The sequence below is a fragment of the Triturus cristatus genome, chromosome 1_2 (assembly GCF_964204655.1).
Source record: "Triturus cristatus chromosome 1_2, aTriCri1.1, whole genome shotgun sequence".
Taxonomy (NCBI): Eukaryota; Metazoa; Chordata; class Amphibia; order Caudata; family Salamandridae; genus Triturus; species Triturus cristatus.
This window is the reverse complement of record NC_140580.1, coordinates 394,380,282-394,404,220: the sequence shown is the minus strand read 5'-3', so window position 1 is coordinate 394,404,220 and position 23,939 is coordinate 394,380,282. Positions and strand designations below refer to the sequence as shown.

The following is a 23,939-nucleotide window of genomic DNA, read 5'->3' as shown; positions in this document are numbered from 1 at the left end:
TTATCGAGAGGTTGGTACTCTACCAGGGAGGGCAATTTCGCACTTGACTGCATGAAAAATTGCCAAAGAAACTGATATGTAGAGGCATTAAGGCTATCGATACATTTATATTCAGCAGCACTTGTATTGTTCACCACTTGCGGCTCTTCCGCTAAAGCAGAGGAGTGTTGCCTCACTGCCTTTAGCACTGTAAAAAAAAGGAAAAATAAAATGATAATAACGCAATGTTATTATCATTTTATATTTGCCTGTGCTGCTGCAGCTTTGTAGGCGGGGCGGGGCTGCTCAGCATTGTGATTGGTCAGGGGAGCCTGGGTGGGTGCTTCCTGTTCCTACTTCCTATTAAGTAGAACGGAGGGAGAGGATGCAGAAGACTGAGGAGAGAGGCGGCGGGCCGGCACGTAAGGTTTTTTTTTAACCCCCTGCCTCCCCGCCCCTCTAATGCTATTTGGAAGCAACCGCCACTGTTGTTCACTAATTGAAAAACAATATTTCTATAATGTGCAGTAAATGGAAAGCAGATTGGATATGCTCAAGAAGAGAGTGGGTGTTGAGTTGCATTACATAAGATCAGAGCATTAGATCAGAGGTGAAGGCTAGGTATACTAGTGGTTTGAAGACATAGTTGATAGAGTTAGTAAAAAGCAATATGGTTCTGGCTGCGACATAGGGTCCAGTGGTCGTATTTTCATAATTGTGGTGACCAATGCATATAGGAATGAGACTTTTAGTGCTGTTGAGAGTGTGGTTATGATTTATAGGGTTGTATGAGATTCTCGTAATATCCTTTTGTGTAGATTTGCAAAGTTTCAGGAAATGACATGAAATTAGCAGAAATGCAAATCTGTCATTTTGCACAATATTTTAGAGTGAATGCACCCTGTAATGAGTCTGCTAAAACAAAATAGCAGAAAAAACAAGTGTTGCTCACAACAGTCACTCACATACTATTCGCCCTCTTTGTTCTCGTTGTTCCCGTCTTCCACGATAGGACTTTCACCCGAACAGACTTACAATTACATGCTGTATCATAATTTCAAAGTTCTCAGGTAACAAGTGCAACAGAAAACTACATGAGATCACGTCTGTGTAATGATAATTTCACCAGAGCTTAGCTGTGGCAGCTGCTGCAGAATGGGGGTGGTGAGGCGGGGGGGGGGGGGATAAAAAAATCAAAATTAAGATCACTTACCTGTTCACGTCACATGCTTCTCATCTTCCTCACTCCTGGAGCAGGAAGCACCCAGGCACCCCAAAGCCAATCATGATGCTGCTGTCACCATGACAGCAGCATCATGATTGGTCTGCGCACCCTGGTTCGGCACTCAGATGGGGACTATGAACCTGTGCATGATCTGCACCCAGGCTGTGCATTACACCCGGTGGAGAACATGCTAAGTGCGTATGACTGTTTGGTCGGCCCAAGGTGACTGGCCAAACCATCATGCGCACCTAAGTTGCATATACCACTCCTCCTTCAGCAGTGTGACAGAAGCCCAGCCCCGCCCTGCCCAACCTGGCTCGGTAGAGAAAAATAAAATGATAATAACATCCTGTTATTCCCGCATCGCAACACCTCCCTCAACTTGCGGCGTCTCCATGGCGCCCTCGCCAGGGCAGAGTACCTCTCCGAACCGGCCGTGCTGGTCTCTTTAGATGCCACGATGGCCTTCGACACCATCGAGTGGCCATTCCTCTGGGCTGTCTTGACCAAATTCGGCTTTGGGGAGGGATTTCTTGGCTGGGTGAAGCTTCTCTATGCGGGACCCATGGCTCAAGTGGTGGTTAACGGGCGGGTCTCTCGGCCCTTCGCTCTCGGTAGGAGTACGAGGCAGGGGTGCCCGTTGTCCCCTCTGCTCTTTGCCCTCGCCCTGGAGCCACTCGCTGCTTGGCTCCGCTGGGAGCCCTCGATCAGGGGGATCCGGTGGGCCCCGGGCTTTGAAGATCGGGTCTCGTTATATGCTGACGATATTCTCCTGTATCTTACCTCGCCGCGGCAGTCGCTTAATGTTCTCTTCGATGTTCTGACTTCCTACGGGAGAAATTCGGGTCTCACGATTAACTGGTCTAAATCCTGTGTCTATCCTATCTCCGGCGGCCCCCCTCTCCTGCCGCCTCGGCTTCCGATTCAAATATCTCTGTCCGGCTTTAAATACCTGGGGATACACGTCTCGTTGGACCCGGTGGCTCGTTATGAGCACAATCTCCTGCTTCCACTTCGGCGTTTGAGGGAGGACACGGCTCGATGGTGTAGGCTGCCCTTGTCCCCACTGGGTCGGGCTGCATTGTTTAAAATGATGTCCCTTCCCAGATTCCTCTATGCACTTCAGAACTCCTTCGACATCATACCAGTGGCCTACTTTCGGGAGGTGGAGAGCCTGCAGAGGAGACTGGTGTGGGACGGACGGGCGCGTATCGCTCTGGCCAAGCTTACTCTCCCCTGGTACGACGGGGGCATCGCGCTCCCCGACATTCGCAGGTATTATTGGGCCTCGCAGCTATCGGCCATTAACCATGCCACGTATGCGCCTGGCTTGAATCCGGCGTATGAGATGGATAAATTTTTGCTCCCCGGTGGGAACTATAACAGGGCGCTTTACTCCCGCTCGGCTGGACGGACCCTGACGGGCCCCACGAAGATCGCGGTACGGATCTGGAAGGCGGCCAATGCAGCCATGGGCTGGAGTGAGCGACTAACATGTGCTACTCCATTATTTGCCTCCGACCGACTGGGAAGCCTCTGGACAACGAAGGGGTTTGACCGTTGGGACACGATTGGTATCAGTAGAGTGGGAGACTTATGGAAGAAGGGCGCGGTTAAGACCTTCGCGGTGCTCCAGAGCGAATACGAACTCACGGAAAAGGAATTCTTCCGATACGCCCAGGTGCGGCATGCCCTGCTCGCTGTCTTTGGGGAGGGGACCAAGATCCCCGCCTCTTCGCCCCTCGAGGACCGCATCCTCGATGGTCATGTCCCCGATAGTACTATCTCTTTAATCTATAAAAAACTTATTAATAATCGGGCGAACCTCTTGGTGCGCCTTCGGGAGACGTGGACGGGGGACGGGGTGGAATTAGACGACGAGGACTGGCAGTCCGCGCTATCGTCCCCCAAGGAAGTAGCCATTCCAGCCCGTCTCCGCCTGGTCCAGCTAAAGATTCTCCACCGGGTATATGTAACGGGCCCCCGTCTGATCTCGATGGGATTCTCGGACGACGGGCTCTGTAAGCGGGGGTGTGGGCTCAGTGCCACCGTTCTCCATATCCTTTGGGAGTGCCGGGAGGTGGCGGAGTACTGGCGTCGGGTACATGGGGTCATGGGCCAGGTCACCGGGGTTGCGCTGCTGCCGGAGGTGCGTCGCTGTGTCTTGAATGTGTGGGAGCCCAATGATTATAACGCGGCTCAGACTCGGTGGGCGGCCCTGGGATACATGATCGCCAAGAGGGATATTGCGCAGCTTTGGGGCTCCCAGCGGCCGCCCACCGTGTCAGTATGGAAGGAGAACATGGACTGGTGTATGTTCAGGGAGAAGACTGTGTATGTGGCCCGTGGTAAACCCGGGGCATGGGGTAGAATCTGGGGGCAATGGAACGCGTATCGTGGAAGTATCTGTACGCCCCCCCTAGTGGACATCGATATTGCCTTGTCCCCATGACCCTTGATGGTTTCTTGTAACTGGTTGTAATAAATATATATGTTCCTCTCCCGGTGCCCCCCCCTGATCTTTCGGTACTCCCTCCTGCTGGATAGCGAATTGACGGTTTGGAATAGGGTCCCCCGGGTGTAGCCTGACCCACGCTTTTTGCCCTTATGCCGCGCCCTTAGTTTTGAGTTGTCATTTATGTTAAATGTATGTCTCCTGCTTCTATTGCGCTATCCTGAGCCATCTACGGGGCTGTGCCCCAGGAGTCGCCTACTGCTTTCACTAATGTACGATACTTCCTGCATCTAGCGGCCGGCCCTGGTGGTTGTAGGCCCATACTTGTAACTGATTTATTGTTTCAATAAAACTTTTCACAAAAAAAAAAAAAAAAAAAAAAGCAAAAAAAAATAACATCCTGTTATAATCATTTCATTTTTCCTTTGTTGCACTGCACAGAACCAGTGGGGCGACGCTCCTCCGCCTTAGTGGAGGAGCCACAGCTGGGGCTTAGTTATGAAGATGTATGAGGCTAGGTGCCAGAACGGAGGACAAGTTTAAGGATGCAATAGAAAATAAAATCAAAGCACAGGTGGCGGGTGCGTCCAACATTATGAATAGTTTATGTTAGATTCAGGAAGAGGGAATCCATACATTTAGGACACTGGGATGTGTAATGACAGTGAGGTGCATATTTGGTGTTTGCAGGCAACTTGGTTGAAAGTTGAAAGCTGGTGATAAGTGAAAGAAATTGTTGTTTTTGTAGCCATTGGCAACATTTGCAAGGTGCTGCAAGGTGACTTCCAGGGGAGCTCTATGCTGCAAAGAGTGCTTAAAATCCGATCAAACATAGTGGTAATAAAGCAGCAGAAGATGGGCAATTCTGTCAGCAGGACTGTCGCAAAGAGGAAAGGCAGTGCACATTCACATTGGATGAAGTTAAAAATGGAAGGAAAATTGAAATAACAGGAGAGATATGATGCCACTGCCTACAATTTGGGGATGATGCTGTGAAATATTCTGTCAGGCTGCCATTGTTGGCACTGAAATAAAGTTTTTAAATAACAGTGATATCTAAAATGATCTGGAAATGAGGTTGACATTTCACACGGCACTGCTAGCAAGTTAGGTATGCAGTGAGTTTGCCTCCTAAAGCCACAGTCTCACTGGATGGGCTAATAAATAATTCTCTGCGGCTATTCATTAGCTTGACATAGGTAGGGACAGATAATACCAACGGGACATACTCTAATGTTCAATGATACTGAAGGTGGCGCCTAACTCTGGAATGGAATCCTGAGGAGGCCTAAGAGTGTAAGTGCAGTCCAGACTGAATTTACCTTCCTTGGGGCATTCAACACCCAACTTCTCCGAAGAGCAAGGGAGGAACGTGCTCCCATATAGATACTGAGAGGTCTTCTTCTGCGCTTTCAGTTTCTTCACAAGGACACCATCAACTGCATGGGCGGGACTTGCTTTAATGGCTATGTACTACTATGGCCCACTGATAGGGGGAGTGAACATTCAGTATCAAAGGAGGGGCCTTGAAACATCAGTAGCACAAAAACGTAGTGCCGGAGGGAAAAGCTGCAGCATTTTTCACACTAAGTTAAATGGGTATGCCCAGACATGGGTCCCGTGATCACTGCGCCACTGGATTCATGCTAGCCTGGCTGATGAAGGGTGATGCCCCAAAACCGGTCCCAGGATGCTTGTTTGTGGTCGTGGGAGGACCTGGCTTGGCAGTTTGGGCTGGACTGTTCCCATGGGGAGCAGGGTCAAGACTGATTTGCATTTGGCTGGGTATAAACTGGGGTGGCATGGTGAGCAAAAGAACGACGGCTTAAACCCAGATCTCTTGACTGGAGGTGAATGTTGATTTATTCAGCATTCTGTCCATCATTTGTTGTAGTTACACTTTTTGCCCTAAGTAGGAGGGGTATGCCCAGACATTGGTCATGTGCTCACTGTGCCACTGGATTCAAGTTAGCCTGGCTGATGAGGGATGATACCCTGAAACCGGTCCCAGGATACCTGTTTCCAGTACAGCAAAGCCCTGGCTTGGCAGTTTGGGTTGGACTGTTCGCATGGGGAGCAGGGTCAAGACTGATTTGCATTTGGCCGGGTCCAAACTGGGGTGGCGTAGTGAGAAAAAGAACAATGGATTCAACCCAGATCTCTTCACTGGGGGTGATTGTTTCATTTCATTCCATCCATCATTTGTTGCCAGAGGATGAGGAAAATCAACATCAATGTTGCATCGCCTTTCTTGTAACTCCCAGGTCTGCTGAACTTTCTTTGCATTTACTGAGAGAATAACGGTTTGGAGTGAATGGCTATTGCAGAGGCCTACTGCGGAACTTCGTTTCAGACAATCAAATCCAAAGGGGGCTCATTCAGCATTTCATGCTCCCTAGGTAAATACAAGCAATACCACCAAAGGGTTTACTAGTAACACTATCCATTTAAGATCTTAAACAAAGCACACTTGAAAGTGAAGCTCAAAGTGCTTTAACTGTTATAAAAAACAGCTTACCGGTGAAAACTATAGAATATGTAAAATTACCTTGGCTGGCCATTTCAAGCGTTTGAGGGAGGAGATGCAGGACAGAAGGGCAATCAGAACCATAAAGAAAAACTTGCATTCTCTGTGGCCACTGTCAAATATTATGTACATCTGAATAGATGATTTAAAACCAAATGGTGGCCCAATAAATGTGAGATGTGCATATAAAGCCAATACACTGTATGCGCGGGATTGTTATGCTAACTCCTGGCAATGTTCCAGGTCTAGAGTAATCATGGTTTAGTGGCTAAGGTAGAGATGGAGACCAAATAAGTGGTCCCAAAGCGCAACAGTAATACATTGGAATGTTAGTGGCTCCTCAAAATTTATTTATCTATGTAATTCAGGCATGCAAAAAGTTAGTACTCTTCCATTGAGATATGTCTCGCCCCAAATATAGAATTGTTTTTGCGTGCAGCTCCAAGGTTTCGAACAGTGGCGTAGCGAAAGTTTAAGGGCCCCCTTGCAATGTATACGGAGGGGCCTCCGCTCCGGATTTTATCCGGAGCGCTCAGACCTGATACGGTGCTGAGGGGGCCCCCTGCAACTGGGGGGCCCCCGCACCGCGGGGGATGCGGAGGCCTGTGTTACGCCCCTGGTTTATGAAGACAGGTGAAGGGAACCTTGCAAGTGTCCAACAACTCTTTGCTGCTTTAAGTAAGGTTTACAAAGGCCTACAATGTTAAAAACATTTATAACATAAGGAGTTAAATATTGCGCCACCTAAAGCCCAACCATGTGATTACCAAAGAGGCATTCCCAAAACATTCTGCACACTGTAGCTTCTCAGGGTGTTCTCTGCCAAGGACATGGAAACTACTCCTGTAAATAGCCTTCGCGGGAAACCCTGTGACTGCTATCTTAAGAAGTGAAACTAGAGTAATCTAAGGTGACAGCATACTCTAATATTAGCACCTCGAGTCCAAGGAAATCCTTAGAATCACAGACCGCCTTCCAGTGCCTGCTCTTCCTTCCTAAACAAGTAGAACTTGTGGAAAAGAAATTACCTGCTGCTGAAATTTGCTTCACGACCTCTCTTCACTCCAGAAGTTTAGTACTGATCTTTGACACAAAGTTCACTTATCATAAAGCTGTATATGATGAGATTTTTAAAGTCCCAAAAGTTTAAATTCCGCCATTAATTACTTTTTAATGTTTTGGGTAATTTAGTTGAAATAAAAGTATTATATAACGGGTAGAGTACCACCTGCTATACATTATAAGGATATTGCATGTCTCCATAGCCATATAGAGGAACAAGTCCTAAGGCTGTGTTCCTGTATAAGGTCATGGAACTCCGAGGAAAAATGCAGCTGTAATACTTGCCTACACGCAGGGTCACCTCACTCACTGCACTGACACGGCCAGTCGCCGTTCCAAGATTTGGAGACTCCCTGACTTCTCAGAGATCTCACCGAATGTACTAGATCAGGGATACTCAAAGTACGGACCGGGGGCCGCATGCGGCCCTCCTGAACTTCAATTTCGGCCCCCTGGTGAATGGGAGCACTGAGCTTTTGTTCACTTGACAGAGCAGAAACATTCAGAAAGCTGCAATAGAAACAGGCACACTTTATTTATGCGTTTTACACATTAGCTGAAGTAACCATAATGAAGAAAAGAAGGTGCCCTAAAAAACCTATCTTTAGAAACACCTTCAGTTTTTAAGACATCTTGCACCAAACATGTAAAACATGATAAACTCTCAAACTTCAAAAAAGTATATTTTATTAACATTTATGAGCGTATAACCTTAGTAGATCAGATTGTCCCTGCATTGAGAGGCATTTATTAGCAGTGATAGTTTTCAAATATGATCTTGGAAACAGTCATGCCACCCCCATTCTGAAAACAATGCCACATTAGAAATTAATGGTCTGACTTTATTTCTTGGTGCTTGAGAATAGTGCATAGGTGGCAGACAGAAGTCATGTGAAGGCTCGGTTTGTTGTCCCCACCATGCATCTGCTTCACATCCCCCCCATTCACTTTTCATCACCCGACCCTCCCATTGCTGGCATTGGTGCGGCCCTCGGGCATGCCACAGAGAGTACTTTGTGGCCCCCTGGGAAATGTTTGTGAGTACCCATTTACTAGATAAACAAAGCAATTCGCCAATATTCAGTGGCAGTGAGATGACTATAAAGGCAAAGAAACAAATGATGAATGCTGTGATTGTAGTTGAAGTCCTGGCATACATTTTTACAATAGTCTATCTTTATTTAGCACAAGATATCAGAATACCTGCTCTGAACAGATGGTAAAAAGGAAGGCGGGTGTAACTTTACCAGGCCAAGTGGGGGTTGGTAGCGGGGCAGTGTAGGCTTTCCTGGGGAAGGAGAGACTGTGGGCTGGTAGGGCAAGCACCGTTTTCATCCCTGTACTTTAAAAAGATTTTGACAGAAGACAAGGGCTGGTGCCGAGCTGTGCCATAGCCTGATCAACACATGAATTATCTGGCCAAATTTTCCAGCCTGTTAATATTGGCCCGTGTTCTCACACCAGGATAATCTGGTTGGGGGAACACCAGGGGGCATATTTACAAGGGCATTGCAACACCGTAGCATCACCTTTTACGATACTCCAGTGGTGCAATGCCCTGCTCCATATTTAAAATGTGGCTTTAAGCCACTTTGCTTGGCTCAATGCCGCATTGCAAATATCGTATCTTTCACACAGGTATCTGCGTGAAAGGAGCGTTCAGTGGGTGTTGTTGTGGGCATTCCACTGCAACACTCATTGCTTTTGTGATGCTGCCTCAGATATACAAGGATGTTTAAATGTGAGGCAGAGCCAAAAAATGAATGTCATTGAAAAGTAGGTGTTAGCATGGTGCAACAAGGAAAAATACTTTTACTTCTCCTTGCGTTTTGCTCTTTCTATGTGTCCTGCGTTCTGCAGGACACATAGATGGAGCAAATCGTTTTATTGATTGTTTATGTGCAGGAAGGTATGCCTTCCTGAACATAAACAATTATCCCTGCAACGCAGGCACCCTTGCGCTAGGGAAAGGGAAAACACTGGGATGCACCGTATTCTTGGGAAATGACACAGCGTGATGCTGTAAAATTGCATGCAGTGCCGCACTACCTCATTTCTTTGAAAATATGCCCTCCAGACTCTTGTGATCTGGCAGTGTGGCATCCCCCCAGGAGTACCACACTGCGCTACATATAAATGCGGCTTGTGTTTATTATTCTGAGGAAGGTTTCAAAAAGCTATACACATGCACTACGTTTTATTACACATTATTGTATTTTCATTTTTAAATTACAGTTCCATTATTACATACCTATATATATAGATATAGATATATGTATAGATATATAGATATATATTATTTATAAGATATCTAGATAGATAGCCTACTAGGAAACAGCATTTAGTATATTATTTGTATTTTCTGGCTCAGTCTTGAAATCATGGGCACTGCAGCCACAGCTGCATTACATTCCACTGCAGAGAACAAAGCCGTATGCTCCGCTGGCATTTCACTGCTATCTCTTTAAACTAGCAATCGGAACTCAAAAAACAACTCTAAATAACAAATGGATTCAAATGGAAAGGAAATCTATGAGCCTTAATTACTCAAAAGTTGGGAAGGTGACTGCTTAATAATATTTTTACCCTGGAGTCACTTCAGTGGAAAGCCCTGAAATGTATATAATTCGCCAGGGTTTTTCGTATATTTTATACGAAAAATAAGGCATTAATATTTTTTGGGGCAGTCAAACAGAAAAATATACTGGGCTGTTTAGATGCATAAGTGCTGTACAAAGAAGGAAATTGTTATAAACAAGAGCAAAAAATTTCAACAGGATCTACATTTTGGGATTAAGCTGGTAAATATAATACAACTATTTTGGTTGTCTGAGTAACCGTTTTTAAGTGCAGTATTCTAGGAGATGGTACCGTTTTTAAGTGCAGTATCCTAGGAGATGGTACAAGTTATCAAATGAATTCATATGACATTGCATGTCGACTAATTTTAGAAAGTGAGATGGAATCTCCAGACAGTTTTACCTGTTTTTGTTTCTTCTGAAGACACTCTATAACCCTAACTAACCTTTTCATCTTATGACACCATGATGATTGTGAAGAAAACCTTCCAGTTAAAATGGCTGCAGCGTCTGGCTTACATTGAATCACAACACCCTCTAAAAATGCAATCTTTCCTACTTTGATAAAAGCTGTTACTGTATTGTGTGCACAAGTCCCAACGTCAGACCAGACCTTTCCCAATAAAAAACATAAACCTTACTAAATTATTGTTAAACTGAACGGCAGGAAAACTGCCCTTTGTGGGATTAAAGCCTACCACAAAGAGTCAAATATTGAAAAAGCCAATAGATTTGACTTTTTATAGTGAAAAAAGACATCTTGGTGCTGCACAGCTATAGCTAGTCTTCTTCCCATAGCACTTGTACACCCAGTTGTTGGTTTTGTGGGACCCTTTCCCTCAATCAGTCATGAATGTATGGCAAAATATCTCAGAAAAATATTCGATAGCAAAAATATCATGACCTAAATATTGGCTGGAAAATGATCATGAAAAAGTAAGTATAGATTTATTATGCTTAACTTCAAATCCATTTACTTTGAACATCTTTTAATTGTCAAAGTACAAATAGGTGGCGTTAAGTACAGTAAACCTATATTTAACTATCTATACTTTGCTTAACAATATTTTTGTAATCGATATTCAGGTCATGATATGTTTTTATGCTGATATTGTTCCCATGATATTCTGGAAGAAAAACTGTCTAGTAGAGAATGCTGCCTGAAAAAGAAAATGCCAGTTCAGCAGGAACTTTTCTTTACAATACTTTGGCTTCATTGAATGAAAAGCTATGGCCTGATTCACAGAAATAAAATGAAAACGTCCAGGTGTCTGTGCATCATAAATTTACTTCTACAACTAGCATAAATTCCACTCTTTTATAAGGTTCACAGAAGTTTGCCTTGAGCACACAAGGAGATCTAGATAAGCTGTAGATTTCTGTTCTATTACTCCAAAAGCAGGACAGGAAATCCGCAGGAGCACACCAGACAGAAATTTGCATTAGAATACATATTTTAGTTGCATGGTTTGCTACAAGAAACATATGTTTCTCTCCGTAGAAACCTCCACTTCGTACCCCCAAGAAATATATGAAAAATAGCAGTGTCTTCTGCTTTTCTACCATGAAACACACTTGAGTGGCTTAGCAGCAGCCATGCAGGCCATAACTCAAACACCAAAAACAATACTCATGACCTCACCCATGATGTGATCGGTCCTTGGCCAGGCCTATGCTCATCATGGGCAGCCAACTTTTGCAGCACATGGCCTTTGGCTGTGCACAGTTGTCGCTGCCTGTGGGACCAGGCCCTACACCTAGTCCTCCATTGGCAGCAGTGCTGGGTCTAAGAGATACTAGAGAGAAGCTCTTTAATTTAGTTATCTTGTTTTTTTTTTCAAAGCTTCATTTGATTTTCTGGGGGGTTGTTTGGTTTTCCAGTTTTTTTGTTTTAACAATGGCTTCGGTAATTGGCCACTTTAAAATTTTTGTTTTTACCTGATGGATAATCCTGAAACTTTCTGTTCACCAATTCTTTCGTTTTGTCCACCACACCATATATGGACTTTGTGATACATCCATTAGAGCACAAAGACTTTGAGGTGAAAATTGGTTTCCTGTTATTTCATGTCCAGCAACTCTCCAGGAACACTAGGCAGAGTTTTGTTTTGCTGTGCTTCAGCACGTGATCTCTCTCTGCCACACTGAGTACTCTTTTTCATGCTTTGACTTTAGATGTCGGCACATGGGTGACATAGCAAAGGAATAGTGTCTTCTTGTCCTCCTGCTAAGATTTTGAATATTTCACTTGCAGGTTACCTGGCAACATTCAGCTTCTTATCTTTGGCTGAATGCGCAAAGGACTCCCTCATGTTCAACTGCTTCTCCACCTCTTCAGTCTCTCACTGGCACTGGCCTTCATTTTCCTCCTCCTGTAGAGAATAGGTGGATGGTTCAGGAAGCACACATTATCCAGATTGTACCATGCCGAAGTAAAATGAAAATGTGAATAGCAAAGACAATTGATCAAGTCTCTTGCTCCTTACAAAAAGATGGATGAGCCTCCTGCTGTCAACGAAAGGGCACTTTTTAATGTAGTGGAAGGATACTTCAGCTTTCAGCCAATGAGAAGCAAGGATCAGCCTTAGAATTTAAACTAGACTGTGCACTATACAGAGCTACCTAGGCAGTACACCCCTCACTGCTAGGCATGCCAGGCCTGCTGTCTGGTGCAAGAATCCGCCTACTTGGCGCACCACAAAAAAGTTGAGTTCAATATGAAAGACCCACTAAAAATTGTATATGATGTCCAATTTTATATGGGGCAAGTTGTTTTTTTAATTGTATATCCTCCCTGGTTTGTCAGTAGACTAAGGACTATTTTTTTGAGGCTGTGGATCCGGCACACCCAAAATGGTGCCCAACACAATCAACTAGACCACAGTCCCCAATAGGCCAAGACCTCCCTAAGTACACTGCCCGTAGTCCACAGTCTTGGCTCTGAGACCACTGAGTATAGAAGGGGACAGAATATTAGTCTTTATAGTCCGCAGTCTTGTATGGAGGCTGTGAACTTATTTAATTCAAATTGGTGCTCATACTTTTTGGCCTTGGTGGCTGGGCAAAAGGTTAAGTAATCTCTGAAACTGTGTTGGATTCCCTTCCATAGTCTGTGGTCTCTGTACTAAGACCAGCAACCAAGAGCTGCAGACTTGAGGGGTCCTTGTCTAAAGGAGTCAGTAGATTTCTTGTGGGGTTCTCAGACCCTGTGACATAATAAAAAAAAATATATATATTAGGACCCTATTGGGCCTGGGGGTCAAGGTGTGCTCAACCCATCCCCGTATGTGACCTTTGCAAAAATGGTTTTGGGACAGTGGGGCCATGTTCCACATCTTGTAATGGTAATCACACAAGAAATGTTTCTCTTGTGGCCAGCCAATCAGATCAGTTGGGTACATTAACTTGCTTCTGTGACCCTGGGCCTGAACTGCATCAACGGGTGTCAAAGAATATCTTTCTTTAATCACTCTCATGTGCAATATGGGAGTATTGATGCACTTTTACAGAATGCCCAGGCTTCAACTATGTAATTAGTGTAAGATAGATTTAAAAGATGGTCCTTTTTATTAGTGTGGGTGTGGTGGAAGGAAAACCGTTCGCCAAGAATCATTTACTTTGAAATGGAAAATATATATATATATATCATACAGTTCAAATCAAATAATTCATTCACAAAGAGTCAAATATTGAAAAAGCCAATAGATTTGACTTTTTATAGTGAAAAAAGACATCTTGGTGCTGCACAGCTATAGCTAGTCTTCTTCCCATAGCACTTGTACACCCAGTTGTTGGTTTTGTGGGACCCTTTCCCTCAATCAGTCATGAATGTATGGCAAAATATCTCAGAAAAATATTCGATAGCAAAAATATCATGACCTAAATATTGGCTGGAAAATGATCATGAAAAAGTAAGTATAGATTTATTATGCTTAACTTCAAATCCATTTACTTTGAACATCTTTTAATTGTCAAAGTACAAATAGGTGGCGTTAAGTACAGTAAACCTATATTTAACTATCTATACTTTGCTTAACAATATTTTTGTAATCGATATTCAGGTCATGATATGTTTTTATGCTGATATTGTTCCCATGATATTCTGGAAGAAAAACTGTCTAGTAGAGAATGCTGCCTGAAAAAGAAAATGCCAGTTCAGCAGGAACTTTTCTTTACAATACTTTGGCTTCATTGAATGAAAAGCTATGGCCTGATTCACAGAAATAAAATGAAAACGTCCAGGTGTCTGTGCATCATAAATTTACTTCTACAACTAGCATAAATTCCACTCTTTTATAAGGTTCACAGAAGTTTGCCTTGAGCACACAAGGAGATCTAGATAAGCTGTAGATTTCTGTTCTATTACTCCAAAAGCAGGACAGGAAATCCGCAGGAGCACACCAGACAGAAATTTGCATTAGAATACATATTTTAGTTGCATGGTTTGCTACAAGAAACATATGTTTCTCTCCGTAGAAACCTCCACTTCGTACCCCCAAGAAATATATGAAAAATAGCAGTGTCTTCTGCTTTTCTACCATGAAACACACTTGAGTGGCTTAGCAGCAGCCATGCAGGCCATAACTCAAACACCAAAAACAATACTCATGACCTCACCCATGATGTGATCGGTCCTTGGCCAGGCCTATGCTCATCATGGGCAGCCAACTTTTGCAGCACATGGCCTTTGGCTGTGCACAGTTGTCGCTGCCTGTGGGACCAGGCCCTACACCTAGTCCTCCATTGGCAGCAGTGCTGGGTCTAAGAGATACTAGAGAGAAGCTCTTTAATTTAGTTATCTTGTTTTTTTTTTCAAAGCTTCATTTGATTTTCTGGGGGGTTGTTTGGTTTTCCAGTTTTTTTGTTTTAACAATGGCTTCGGTAATTGGCCACTTTAAAATTTTTGTTTTTACCTGATGGATAATCCTGAAACTTTCTGTTCACCAATTCTTTCGTTTTGTCCACCACACCATATATGGACTTTGTGATACATCCATTAGAGCACAAAGACTTTGAGGTGAAAATTGGTTTCCTGTTATTTCATGTCCAGCAACTCTCCAGGAACACTAGGCAGAGTTTTGTTTTGCTGTGCTTCAGCACGTGATCTCTCTCTGCCACACTGAGTACTCTTTTTCATGCTTTGACTTTAGATGTCGGCACATGGGTGACATAGCAAAGGAATAGTGTCTTCTTGTCCTCCTGCTAAGATTTTGAATATTTCACTTGCAGGTTACCTGGCAACATTCAGCTTCTTATCTTTGGCTGAATGCGCAAAGGACTCCCTCATGTTCAACTGCTTCTCCACCTCTTCAGTCTCTCACTGGCACTGGCCTTCATTTTCCTCCTCCTGTAGAGAATAGGTGGATGGTTCAGGAAGCACACATTATCCAGATTGTACCATGCCGAAGTAAAATGAAAATGTGAATAGCAAAGACAATTGATCAAGTCTCTTGCTCCTTACAAAAAGATGGATGAGCCTCCTGCTGTCAACGAAAGGGCACTTTTTAATGTAGTGGAAGGATACTTCAGCTTTCAGCCAATGAGAAGCAAGGATCAGCCTTAGAATTTAAACTAGACTGTGCACTATACAGAGCTACCTAGGCAGTACACCCCTCACTGCTAGGCATGCCAGGCCTGCTGTCTGGTGCAAGAATCCGCCTACTTGGCGCACCACAAAAAAGTTGAGTTCAATATGAAAGACCCACTAAAAATTGTATATGATGTCCAATTTTATATGGGGCAAGTTGTTTTTTTAATTGTATATCCTCCCTGGTTTGTCAGTAGACTAAGGACTATTTTTTTGAGGCTGTGGATCCGGCACACCCAAAATGGTGCCCAACACAATCAACTAGACCACAGTCCCCAATAGGCCAAGACCTCCCTAAGTACACTGCCCGTAGTCCACAGTCTTGGCTCTGAGACCACTGAGTATAGAAGGGGACAGAATATTAGTCTTTATAGTCCGCAGTCTTGTATGGAGGCTGTGAACTTATTTAATTCAAATTGGTGCTCATACTTTTTGGCCTTGGTGGCTGGGCAAAAGGTTAAGTAATCTCTGAAACTGTGTTGGATTCCCTTCCATAGTCTGTGGTCTCTGTACTAAGACCAGCAACCAAGAGCTGCAGACTTGAGGGGTCCTTGTCTAAAGGAGTCAGTAGATTTCTTGTGGGGTTCTCAGACCCTGTGACATAATAAAAAAAAATATATATATTAGGACCCTATTGGGCCTGGGGGTCAAGGTGTGCTCAACCCATCCCCGTATGTGACCTTTGCAAAAATGGTTTTGGGACAGTGGGGCCATGTTCCACATCTTGTAATGGTAATCACACAAGAAATGTTTCTCTTGTGGCCAGCCAATCAGATCAGTTGGGTACATTAACTTGCTTCTGTGACCCTGGGCCTGAACTGCATCAACGGGTGTCAAAGAATATCTTTCTTTAATCACTCTCATGTGCAATATGGGAGTATTGATGCACTTTTACAGAATGCCCAGGCTTCAACTATGTAATTAGTGTAAGATAGATTTAAAAGATGGTCCTTTTTATTAGTGTGGGTGTGGTGGAAGGAAAACCGTTCGCCAAGAATCATTTACTTTGAAATGGAAAATATATATATATATATCATACAGTTCAAATCAAATAATTCATTGTGTGATTAATTAAAACCACTACAATTCACTTCCCTTTTATAATCCTGTAATTTTACAAAACATCAAATCATTATTTATTTAATTAATCAAAACACTCCTTACATCGGTTGACCCAAGGTTCAGCACATCAATCCCTATCTGTACAGATTGAGAGTTCTCTGCATCTGCTTCCGGAACTTGCCGCCGTTAAGTGCCACTGGAATCCAGAGAAAGCAAGGTCTTTGTGGAAGTGGAAGGTGCACCAGAGATGAAGTCAAAGTCGTATACTTTAGTCCATTAGTTAGTTTTATTGGTGAAAAGATCAGCCAACGCGTTTCGTTCCTTCGATCACAGGAACTTAATCAGGCGTCAAACAATCAAGTAGAATGTTCTATAATTTCATCCGTGATTATTGCAGTTGGAAAATCATCCCATAATAAGGCTCAAAAAAAAAAAAAACGGTCCCAAAGTGTAATCGGGGTCTTCTGTGTCCTGACACTCTACAAATAAGCCGGTTTATTTACTTATTTATGTAAAACAGTAGCTAAATATGTGCATGCAATTCATCCTTTAAATAGTACAAGCTAGTTTGCAAACAAGTTAACAGGCCTTTACAACTGAATATAAATTGGATCGACAATGTTATCAGTTATTAGTTTAAGGTCTGGCATCAGTTAAAAATTAGCCCATTGATTCTAGCTTGACAGTTGCTCAATGCGTGAATTTTTCAAGCCAACAGCTTAACTGAGTATTTTCACTATTAAGGTGTCGATTATGATGTTGGTTGGAAAGGCTCCGAATCTTATTCAGGTCTGCCGAATCCCATTGGGAACCCGTTTTTCCAACCGATTCGGAAAGCTTTCTGAACAACTGATTACGATGTTCGGAAAGCATTCAGACTTTCTGACTCGGTTCTGAATGGCATTCGGAGGAACCGAGTCATTTGGAGCCGACTCGTACAAGTCAACGGTCGGCATTTCCGACCGAGCAATTACAATGTCAGATTTGGATAGCCTTTCCGAATCGGTTGTTCCGACATGGATCGGCTCTCGGAATATGACTTTGGGCCCATTGCAGGCCCCCTTCACACAGAGCCTTACGAATGCAACCATGTACAGTGTGGCAGGCACAATGTGGTGCCCGCCACAGGGTGCACAATTTTCCCCACCCACCCCTGTCTTCAATGGGAGCCTGTGTATTTGGTCGGAACACAGGATCCCATTGAAGTCAATGGGAGTCCGACCGAATCATATTCGGAACAATCGTAATGAGTCGGTCGGACTCCCCGAATCCAATTCGGTCGGACACCATTCCGAGACCGATTTGGTAGGAATGTTTTCCAACTGACATCGTAATCGACCCCTAAGTCTCTGGATTAAAAATTGTCTGCATGTGTGAACTGTCAATGCTATAGAAAATGGTCGCAGCAGCAATTTCCGAGCGACAAACATCTTCGGGCAGGTGCCCGAAGATGTAGCCAGAGTCCTCTGATTTTGATTGACCAAGTATGCTCTCATTTTGGAATTATGTCTTTGGTCGGGAAAATGCCCATTCTCTAAATTAGAAGTTTTCATTTGAGAAATTCAGAAAAGTGAACACCCAAATATGCTTGCTACCTGTTCTGATTGTATGTATTTATCACCATCCCGCAATTTCATTTTTGCTTATTCATCTTCAATTTGGAGATGCAAGCTAAATTTGACTGAATTGTTCACTGTTCGCTTGAATTTCGAAGGTGTAGATGCCCATAGGTTATGTAACTGAAGGCTTTCCAAGACTACATTCAGAAGGTTGTGCCGTTCATTGTTTGACTTTGATCTGGTTATTTCTTACCAAACTACATTGCTAAATGTGTTCTTTGGGACATCCTTTAGTTTCTTACTAAGCTTGATGAATGCCCTTTGCTGCACTAATTGCTGTTTAATCAGTCTAAATTTGTATATCTTACTTTAGTTTTCGCTACTCAAATAATCTAAATTCTACAAAATAAAAATGTCCTACTGAAATATAGAAAATGTCTACCTTTAGTTTAGGTACAATTGTTCCACGTGATGCCACAACACTGTGTCTCTGTCCTGTGAGCACCGATCACAGTAGTAGGGTAGCTCAAGGACATTGTTTTTTTGTCAATCAATCAATCAGGATTTATAAAGCGCGGCTAATCACCCAATAGTGTATCTAGGCGCTTTTTGTGATCCATTTGCTTTGATGGTCTCATAACCTCTTCTGCATGTGAATACTTGCCCTCCAATTTTAAGAGTACGGGATACTTATAATCTTATAACGGATTGGAATAGGAAACATATAAAATCCAGGAGAGAGTGAGATTTGCATACCTATGAGGGATCCCATGCTACTCATGTAATAAGTATTAATAGCATATCAGATTTCATGAGTGACTCAAAGCATAGGTGTATTCGTACACATGCAGCATAATACTAATGCTGTTAAAAGGGCACATCTATTCCACTCTCACACTTAATATGAAGTTCCAACTGTTGTTTATAGACTTGGCATACCAGAGGGCCTTTTCCAAAAATAGTGTCAAGGGGACATACATAAAATACTTTACAAAGAAATTCGCATGAGATAAGTAATGTCAGCAATTAATGATATAATAATAGATTGTCCTTTCAGTATATTTAAGAGGACAATCGTGTGACATGTTATTTAGCACGGAGTTTGCCCTGCAGAGTTTGCTTCTCTCCTTTGCTGATTCTCCTTCAGAGATCCAGTTAAAACAAAGCACCTGCGAGACAGGCCTGTGCCATAGCGATAAGAGATGAAGGGGCCTCATTTAGCGCAGCAGGCCTTGCTGCTGCGCTACCCTACGACAAAAGAAAAGGGCAGGAATGTGCCATTAGATACGCCGCATTCCTGTCCTCTTCCCCTGCCCCGGCCCACAATGGGCTGCTGTGCGCAAACGCAGGCACCTTTGCACCATGGTGCAAAGGTGCCTGCATTGCGGGGGTGATTATTTTTGTGCAGGAAGGGTAACCTTCCTGCACAAAAACAACATAAGAGGCTGTTTCTGCTTTCTATGTGTGCTGCAGCATGCAGCACACATCGAAAGAGGAAAAACGAGGAGAAATAAAGATATTTCTCCTCGTTGTGCCTCCCTTACGCCTTCTTTTAGGGAGACGTAAGTTTTTGGTGCTGCCTCAGACTTACAATTTCTCGTAAATCTGGGGCAGTGTCAAAAAGCCATAGATGTTGCTGAGAACAACCCAGCAACATCCATGGAACGCCCCTTTCCCGCATTTCTCTGCGTGAAAGGAGCACATATTTATAAGGCCATGAAAAACTACGTAACATGGCTTTACTTGGCCTTATAAATATGCCAGTGGCACATTGCGTCACCTGAACATAAAAAAATTGCCATTCCGGCAGCGCAATAGTGCCGGTAGAGCCTCATAAATGAGGCCTGACGTTTATAAAAGACCAATATCATCAAATGCATGTGCCTGAAAAGAAAGCAATGCAGCCCTCCACGTAGACCAAGTCTAAACCGATCAATTCATGAACAAAATATTGAAAATCTCACACAAGTTGCATTTATGTGGCTTTATCTAGACTTTACAAAATCAAAATAAAAAAATGGAAATGTAGCACAATTTTCTGGTGGCGAAATCAACAATTTCAATTGGTTTCTTTGGGTGGGAAGAATGGTATTGCCCTGTGAGACATACTGAGAAGAAAGTAAAGTAGGGTTCCCCTATGTTGACTACCTATAGTTTTCAGCTAGGCACCAAATTGAGGTGATTCACAAAGATATTGCTACAGACATATCAGTAATGAGCAACATGCGCTACAAAATTGCACGACTATTTTGAAGCTTCCATCAAATGTGTAAAGTTTGTATGTAGCAATTTATTTGCATATATGTATGGTATTCACATACAATGTTGACTTACATCTATTTTTCTAATACTGACTGCATGCATAACAGCTGTTAAGGTTTAGTTGAATTACATCCACTAATTATAATTGTTTCACTTAAGCTCTTATTCCCGGTTCGATGCTTTTTCACATATACCCTTTCATAGACACTCCTAAAAAAGAAGTTTTTTCTTCCCACATTGTCTGCACTACTTATGATAAATTAATTTGGGTGTAAATTAGGTGAGCAGACAAGTGTGGGAAATATATTCCCAGATGACTGTGATTGTCCAAAAAGATAGGACTTTGTGGGTGATAGCTACATTTCCACTGCATGTTCCTTGCCACTCCTCTGATACTCCACTCTATTTTCTCTAAACCCAGCTGGGATGTACATGTGCGTAGTGTAATATGTGAATAACTATTGTACATTATGTACACGCAGCAGCGGCCAGTGGAGGGAGTTCGGTGGGGCGGTAAGGCGGGGCGGGGGAGGGGCAGGGTGGGGGATTCTAAAAACCGGAATATGGATAATTGCAGGTAAGTAAACAATTAAATAAATAAAACGAATTTCGTAGCGCGCGCTACGAAATTCATTTTATTTATTTATCTTTACCGTCTTGCACAGTTCTTTATCCTACACACCATCACAGATCAGAGGACTCGCGTGTCCATTTGCGGTACTTCACCCCCAGGATTTTGCTGTGTGTTGGAAGTTTTAGGTTATCTAAATAAGAGTGGGTACAACATCTAACTTCATTTGCCCTTGTGCAGCTCTCAACCCTGTCAGCAACAGGTAGGAGTAGGGTTTCTTGGTAACGATCTATGCAGCTTGGCCTGCACGCAATTGCCTGCCATTGCTCCAGGAAGCACGTGCCATAGCAGGGGGCCTCCCCTCCAAAGCACTAGGAGGGGGAAATCCATGATTGGGTCCGTAACACCTCGATTACCCTTTACTAAAGCCACTTTTTTTATGCCTTAAGGGATGACTTTATGCAAGTTGCACTATAGAGTTAATTCTGCATTAACCTCAACTTCATGTTAACATACAGGGTTCCATGTGTACCTTCTTATGCAAAGGGCATGGGAATAATAGTAAAAAACAATTTTCCAAGTTCTCCATGAAACGACCATGCTCATTGTGTTTAGGCAGTAAAAACACAGATTAAAACCGAGCTCTCTTGGACTGGATATAATTACCAAATGTCGTTCGCCTCAACATCCAATCAATCCGGGGTCTCACATCAACCACAAAACCAGGCCCAAAGAACAATTATAAACACATTGATAAAAACTGAAAGTAATATAAAAATATTTTTAGTTAAAAAAGTTTTCTTAGGAATTGTTCATGATTAAAAACAAATTAAATTAAAAAGATGACACCAATATAATTACAAACAAAAAATGATCAAAGTGGAAAATGCACGAGAGGCAACAAACAAGTGAAACAATCAAATCATCATGATACGGTTATTTCAAAAGAATCAATCAATTAAATCACAGCCCGTCAGTAAATTATATGACTGGGTATGGACAGTTCCTTGAGTATAACCTTAAAGTAAAACAAGAGCGTTGACGCGTTTCGGTGGCAATACATTATTGAGAGGCCACCTTCATCAGGACAAGGGTAATAATTGTCTCTCTTAATGGTACAATTTGTGGAACACTTTCATGTCACCTTTGCGGTAAGTATGTAGTCAAATGTCAACCTCCAGTTAGGTGAGAAGACACGGTGGCAAAAAAAACCATCCGTATCACGATGATTTGATTGTTTCACTTGTTTGTTGTCTCTAATGCATTTTTCACTTTGATCATTTATTGTTTGTAATTATATTGGTGTCATCTTTTTGATTTAATCTGTTTTTAATCATGAACAATTCCTAAGAAAACTTTTTAAAATAAAAATATTTTTATATTACTTTCAGTTTTTATCAATGTGTTTATAATTGTTCTCTGGGCCTGGTTTTGAGGTTGATGTGAAACCCCGGATTGATTGGATGTTGAGGCGAATGACGTTTGGTAATTATATCCGGTCCAAGAGAGCTCCGTTTTAATTAGTACCTTCAGTACCCTGTCTCTTGGTCAGTGGGTTACTCCCTTTTTTTCTCTCTACAGTAAAAACACAGATGTAGGTTTAATCGGTACAGAAAGCGCTCAGATACTCTTGATCTCTTGGATTCACTTGTAGTAGGGATTTACTGTATAATAAACGTAAGAAACCAACACGGTTTGCGTTCCTCCTTTAGAACGGATTTGCGGGATCATTTTAAAAGGCATTCAGACTTTGCTTTTAAGCTGGGGTGTGTGTTAATCTCACTGATTGATGCCAATTCAATAATGAATCCTCTTGACTTTACCCTACAAGACATTTATGTATTATGGTGAGATAAATCTATATTACACTGAGAAACAAGATGGTTATGAGAAATATATGTAGACAGGATTCTAAATTACAATGTTTCTGCAAAGTTATCTACAGTCAGGTCATTGGTAGGGCTATGTATTGTAGTTCTATGGTCAGTTTTTAGGTTATAATCCGTGGACAAGTAAGGTAAGGTAGACTGATACTGGACAAAAAGAAACATTGAACTATAAGTATTGTCCTTTTGAATAGCTGTGACGCATAATTTTATGTAACGTATTTTTATTGTGGAGTTTGTCTAAAATATCATTTTTTAATGCTACATAGTTCATTACTTCAGATTGTTATTAGTTTATTTAAAACAGTGAGTGTTGTTTTAATCCAAAAATATTTATGAATGAGGAATATCTATCATTTTTTAAAATCATATAAAAAGTATTGTTTTAGTAAAACAAGTATTACGCTTGGATTAATCTAACACTTTTAAGAATACCAAGTAAGGCACGGAAAAACGCAGGCCAGACACTTCTTATCACAGACTTCAAAAATATACCCTCCCCTTGAACATCCATCCAGCAGATTTCCGAACGCCATATTTGAAAGGTAGCCCTAAATATCAATACTGTATAATTACTTTGAACCATTTAATTTCCCTCTGATCAGCATGGTTCTTAAGGGAAAATATTATCACCAAATCCTCCAGAAATGCTTCTCCAGCAACTCCATTCAGACTACTATGTCAACTGAGTCAGGTTTGCAGTCCCCCATTAGCTGGACGTCTGCAACACCCTCAATGGTGGTCACAGGAGGCAGATACTGAAATTCCCCAGAACAGAAATCAAAAGGCAACGGTTTAATAAAGTAGGATATTTAACTCATTCATTGAAAGCCTTACACTGGCTCTTAATGGAGCAGAGAATTTAAATGATGGTGCTGCAAACTATGCATACGGCACTCTGGCTGATGTACTCTAGTTAACTGTAGATAATGGCACCTCACTAGATCTTGTGTAAGGTGTCATTAACAGCAAACTCACCTTGACCAGACAGTCAAGAAGAACATTGAAACAATGTACTGCATCTCAGGTTCAAACTCAAACACCCCTTCAAAGTTCACAAAATTGTCAACAATTCAGGAAGGAGTTTAAACTAGTGTTCAATCGAGGAATCTGATTGATAGCTGTACCTTACCCTTCTTTTACGCACGGGGCTCTCTCTAATCACAAGGCACCAACTTCTCTGTG

The 23,939-nt window shown here is 42.6% G+C and overlaps 1 protein-coding gene across 2 annotated transcripts in view; it reads left to right on the top strand.

Moving 5' to 3' along the window:
• Positions 1–23,939, top strand: part of PRKG1 (protein kinase cGMP-dependent 1) — a 1,992,201-nt gene that overhangs the window by 1,926,284 nt on the left and 41,978 nt on the right. The gene's annotated exons all lie outside the window — the stretch shown is intronic.